The following is a 6,436-nucleotide window of genomic DNA, read 5'->3' as shown; positions in this document are numbered from 1 at the left end:
GGATGAAACATTGGGAACAGAAGATTAAAACATTGAGAACAGAAGCTTGCAACATATATATACAACCATTGCAACATTCGCGTGAAACACTTGCAACATACCTCTAAAATACTTGAAACATATGCTTGCAACATGAGGTTTTAGTGTAATATCTTTGTGCTGCTTGGGAGAATAGAGGCTCATCGAGTATGGAGTTCACCGGTGTAGAGCTCACCGGTGGCGCGGAGCGGATACTCCAGTGAAGAAGGCCGCGGCAAGCTTGCCGTCGCGAGCTGCGCGTGGGCGAGTTCCGCCCCAACCATGGCGAGCTCCGCTTAGGCTACGGTGAGTTGCATGGGGGCGAGCTCCGCCCCCACTACGGCGAGCTGGGCAGCCTCCGTCCCGGCCGAGACGAGCGCGAGTGGACCGCCTCGGCCGGTCGCTGCGAGCTGCGCGAGTGGAATGGTGCACGGCCGAGCTCTGCTACGATTTTTTTTAGAAACTACGGTGACCGACGGATAGGACGAGGTTATGTGGGCTGCCATTATGTCTCACCAACCGAAGCATACGGGCGGGCGGACGCTCGATTCCAAAAATTACCACTTTTGATAATTCTAAGATCACATGCTTGTGATGGTACATGCCTTAACCACCAATTCCACCTAATTATGAATGATCCCTTCTCTTTGATGAAAATATAATAATCGATAAAGATACGTGCTTCTCTTTGATAAAAAATACAAGTCGATAAGAATATGTGCGTTGGGGCGAAAATTTGGCTATTATTCTCTGTACTCGTCATAAAAACACTCCGATCATTCAGGACAGCCTTGAAACTATTTAGCTTGGAGACATGCAAGTAATATGTGTATAAGTCCACTGGAGAATACTCCAGAATATCGGAAATTGAAGGATTTCTAGGATATATTTTAGAAGAAAAATAGTGGCCAAAGATATGTATCGATACAAAGTTCAAATGTGGCAAATATTTTTAACCTGAGGGTATATAAAATAATGTCTCAAATAATAAGGTTATAAGAAAGGATTTTCATGATGGCCTTATTCAGGTCAACTATAATCTGTCAATGTAATTATTTGTATATTGATAGATTTTAACCAACCAGAATTGAATGGTAATGGTAATCATGCATAGCAAGCATTGGTAATTGGCGCTCTCTTGCTCCGTAACAGTGAAAAAGCTATTGCCACGGTATATTTTTTATCATCAAACTCCAAAACTAGACATCTTATAGCCAAACTCTCAAAACCGTTCAAGTTAACCCCTGCTTTGGTTTGAAGTCTTTTCAAGGAAACTTCATCCTTTTTATGGTTAAAAAAATCGGTACATCATTAATAGGGTTTTAAACCATGAAAATGTCCCTAATCTTCTAAAAATCGAATATAAAATATGGAGGTAGATTTGGAAACAAAAAATCCAATCAAAATATTAGAGCTCATCAAAATAAGTCTAGAAGCTTTGAAAAACTATTTGTCTCTAGGAAAATGGAAAGAGTATAAAAAATTCTAGAAAATTCCGAGAAAATTCTAACTAATGTATTAACAGTTTTGAAAACTCCCAACAGTTTTATACATATTTAGACATCAATTAGAATGTTTTAAAAAATTCTAGATTCTACGTAGATTTTTACCATTTTCCTAAAGAAACGTCTAATTTTGAAAGCTTCTAGTATTTTATTTAGTTTTTTCATGTCACAATCTATCTTTTTTTGGATTTTTTAGAAGCTTAAAAAGACACTTTAATAGTTTAAAACCTTGTAAGATATTTCATGGCTTTTTGGGCTTGATTCGTTTGTGACCAAAATTTGCCATGCCATAGATTTGGCAAGCCAAAGTTAGGTAGAAACTTTGCCATGGATTTGGCAAGCCAAATGTGAGAGGTTGGCAAGTTTTGGTGGTAAACCAAACAATAGCCAAAATCATGGCTTGCCAAATCCTTGACATGGCAAATTTTGGCCGCAAACCAATCAAGCTCTTTACGATAACAATATGAAACTACGGTTCTAAAAAATGAGAAAACAAAATATCTAATTTTATAGTGTGAGAAGAAAAAAAAATAGATCACTTTCTTCGCAAAGAAGTGCTACTGGGTACTAGTTTTGAAGTTGCTATAGATGTCCAACGGGCCGGCCCGGCCTGGCACGGCCCGATGGGGGTCGGGCCGACAAGGCATGACGTGCCTCGCGGGCCGTGCCGCCATGGGCTTCGTGCCTGGCCGACGCCCCAGGCACGGCCTGCTGGGCCATTTTTCGTGCCGGGCCGGCCCGAGAAGCACGGCTAATCCAGCGTGCCGGGCCGGCCCAAGGCCCACTACACCGACAGAGAGAGAGGGGGGGAGGCCAGGGCGCCAGGCTGCCGTCGTTGCTTCGGAAGGCCATGGACGACGCGACCTCTCCATCCCCGACCTCTCCGCACCTCGACTTGGCTGGATCCATGGAAGATGAGCGATGTGGAGGCCGGATCTGTGGAGAACGAGGCCGGATCCGCGCAAAGGAGGCATGTGGAGGAGTAGCAGCTCGTGGCGGTGTGGAGGTGGGATTCGGCGAGCCGCGGGGAAGAAGGAGCTCGTGGCGTCGGTGGCCGACAGGGCGAAGCTCGAGCACGCCGCGCTCGCACCCAAGGCGCGACCTCATGGAGGGACCGAAGGAGAGGAGCCCGAGGCAGGTCGAGGATGGTCGCCGACCCGCCGTCGATGCCAGATCTGGCGAATAGAGGAGGCAGACGTAGGGGATTCGGCAGGTTGGAGTGGAGGTGGGATTCAGCGAGCCGCGGGGAAGCAGGAGCTCGTGGCGTCGGCGGCCGGCGGGGTGGAGCTCGAGCACGCCGCGCTCGGTCCCGAGGCATGTCCTCACGGAGGAGAGGAGCCCGTAGCGACGCATCCCGCTGGCAAGTCGCGGAGAGGAAGCGAGGGAGAGAGGTGATGCGGCGCGGCCGTGTGGAAGAGAGGGAGCGAGGCAAAGGTGAGAGGAGCGAGGCTGCTGCTCGCGACGGTCATGTCGGGAGGGGGAGTTAGGGTTAGGGGCGATGGGGGACTGAGGAGGGGGGAGTGAGGAGTGACCGACAGACCGAGTGAGGAGGGGGAGGGGAGGAGGAGCGCTGGGCCGCGGGGAGGGGACAGGGGAGGAGGAGTGAGGCCGGGCCGCTGCCGGGCCGACCGACGCAGGCCGGGCCATGCCGTGACAGCCCACGGGCCTAAGCAGCAGCCCAGGCACGGCCTGCTCCCTCGGGCCGGGCCAGCCCGGGCCCGCACGTCACCGGGCCGGGCCGTGCTCGTGTCGGGCTAAAAAAGCGGGCTTCGTGCCGTGCCGTCGTGCCTCGGGCTACATGGACATCTATAGAAGTTGCTACTAGATGGCTTTCCAGCCGAGAGAGCCCAGCGACCGGAAACAAAGAAGATCCGGACTCGCTTCGTTCATTTGACTCGGCCCTTGAGACAACTGGCCCATCCATCCATCCAACTTTAGGTCGGGCTCGAAACCGCGTGGCTGGGCCAGATCTGGGATCCAGCCCGGCTGCTTAAATAGCGGATGGCTGGCTTCTTGCAGCGCGGCGTCCTGTTCCTGTCCGGCCAGAGCACCGAGAACCAGCTGAAAGGGTAGCCGATGCCCGATGGTGAGTTGATAGCCAAAATCATGGCTTGCTTCATGAAACAACCACTCTTTTTCTCGCTTTCTTCTATCTTTTCCACATCATAAAAAGAATACTATGCGGTATTGCATAAGATGACTTTTGAGACTATTAATATGTAGTAATGGACTTGTTGTAAGAGAGTACTCGAACGACACATGTACCTATGGATTAAACCGAATTAAGCAGTTTCTCCTTAGATCATGGTTTCTTTTTTAACAAACTCTGTCAAATTTGAGCATGGACACCAAGTATGAGTGCCATATAATTCAGTAAATTTTAGAAGTCGTGGTGCGTTATATTCTAGGACGAATGGAGCAGGTGTATATATACCCTAGGTGTGTATCAACCACCTTCCCAAATTGCAGTACAATTAAATATCATAAAATACAGATAGGAGGCTTCCTATTTGGACCCTCAAACATATTTTTTGAAAAGTTTGGAGCCAAAAACAGAGTCTGCCTATTCGACTCAAATTTTAGAGGGCTCTCAAAAGTGGCCTCCATGTCCAAGTCTTCTCTCCTAAGGGTCTTGTTTCATGCCCTCAAACTATCGCTTTGGTCGTTCCCTCGTGCGCTATATCTACCCCATCTTGTCTTCCCCATGCTGGCATCGTTTGCACACCCTTTCGTGTGGCTCCTCCTTCCTGTGATGTGTCTCATAACTCTTGACTGCTCCTCCCCTCGGCGCCTCCACTCCTGGCTCCTTCTCCTCTGGGTGCGCCTCCTCCCTAGCACGTCCCCTCCCCTCTTTTGGTAGGCTTTTGTGGTGGCTTCTCCAATTAAACAGCTCTACCAAACGAGCACACGTGAAAATGGCTTCTGAAGCAAAAAAAAAAGAAAAAAAGTGAAGCGGAAACCACCAAAAACTATTTTGCATAAGCTCAAATCCTGCAAAGAGAACCTATGCATGTGATATGGATGTTTTTATTTGGTGAGGTGTGATGGGCCATACTATTAAATCTGGATCAATTTTGATTTTGCATTTAATTTTGATCATTAATATCTGCATTCATAAATTTAAATATGGTTCTTTATAGTGGAATTGTAAAATATTTTGATCATTAATATGTGTAAAAAGGTTCTCAGTTTGAAGGATGCAGTTGCTGTTAAGACGTGAATTTGTTAACATCAGTCCCTGTGGTCAACAACGACCGGGATTAGATTATGGCCTAAAATCTAGCTTATGCTGATTCGGCGAGATAAAAACACTGTTCGAAGTGTTCCTCCAGAAGCCAATTTTGTGCCATGCCTCCACTACTACCCACTCCACCGCGGGTCCTCCCGCCAGCGGCCAGCCTCGAGAGAACCGCGCGCCGCGGCAACCCCCCCCCCCCCCCCCCCCCCCCCCCCCCCCCCCCCCCCCCCCCCTTGTTGTAAGAGAGTACTCGAACGACACATGTACCTATGGATTAAACCGAATTAAGCAGTTTCTCCTTAGATCATGGTTTCTTTTTTAACAAACTCTGTCAAATTTGAGCATGGACACCAAGTATGAGTGCCATATAATTCAGTAAATTTAGAAGTCGTGGTGCGTTATATTCTAGGACGGAGGGAGCAGGTGTATATATACCCTAGGTGTGTATCAACCACCTTCCCAAATTGCAGTACAATTAAAGATCATAAAATACAGATAGGAGGCTTCCTATTTGGACCCTCAAACATATTTTTTGAAAAGTTTGGAGCCAAAAACAGAGTCTGCCTACTTCGACTCAAATTTTAGAGGGCTCTCAAAAGTGGCCTCCATGTCCAAGCCTTCTTTCCTAAGGGTCTTGTTTCATGCCCTCAAACTATCGCTTTGGTCGTTCCCTCGTGCGCTATATCTACCCCATCTTGTCTTCCCCATGCTGGCATCGTTTGCACACCCTTTCGTGTGGCTCCTCCTTCTCGTGATGTGCCTCATAACTCTTGACTGCTCCTCCCCTCGGCGCCTCCACTCCTGGCTCCTTCTCCTCTGGGTGCGCCTCCTCCCTAGCACGTCTCCTTCCCCTCTTTTGGTAGGCTTTTGTGGTGGCTTCTCCAATTAAACAGCTCTAACAAACAAGCACACGTGAAAATGGCTTCTGAAGCAAAAAAAAAAAGAAAAGAAAAAGAAAAAAGTGAAGCGGAAGCCACCAAAAAACTGTTTTGGATAAGCTCAATTCCTGCAAAGAGGACCTATGCATGTTCTATGGATGTTTTATTTGACGAGGTGTGATGGGCCATGCTATTAAATCCGGATCAAATTTGATTTTGCGTTTAATTTTAATCATTAATATCTGCATTGATAAATTTAAATATGGTTCTTTATAGTGGAATTGTAAAATATTTTGATCATTAATATGTGTAAAAAGGTTCTCAGTTTGAAGGATGCAGTTGTTGTTAGGGCGTGAATTCGTTAACATCAGTCCCTATCTAAAAAAAAAAGAAAAAGAAAAACCGGGGTTAGATTATCGTCAAATCCCAGCCGTAGAAATCAGCAGAGAATCTCGAGTAGAAGCGACGTATTCCTCCCGAAGCCAATTTTGTGCCACGCCTCCACTACTTTCCACTCCACCGCGGGTCCTCCCGCCTGCGGCCAGCCTCGAGAGAACCGCGCGCCACGGCCCCCCTTCTTCCCCCAAAACCTCCGCGGCGCCCGCGAGCGTGAGTCTTCCGCCGCACACCGCCGCCGCTTCCCTTCCCTTCCCCTTCCCGTTCCCCCTCCGTCTCCTCCCCATCCCTTCCCACTCTCCCGATTCCGGTAGGCGGTGGGTAGTGTCAGTGCCCCGCGCCAGGGTTGGATTGGTCGTGGGAAGCAAGAACCGCCCACCCGCGCCCATTAGAACCCTAGC

This window comes from Miscanthus floridulus, chromosome 9 (genome assembly GCF_019320115.1).
Source record: "Miscanthus floridulus cultivar M001 chromosome 9, ASM1932011v1, whole genome shotgun sequence".
In the NCBI taxonomy this organism is placed as follows: domain Eukaryota; kingdom Viridiplantae; phylum Streptophyta; class Magnoliopsida; order Poales; family Poaceae; genus Miscanthus; species Miscanthus floridulus.
This window is presented reverse-complemented; position numbering follows the sequence as displayed.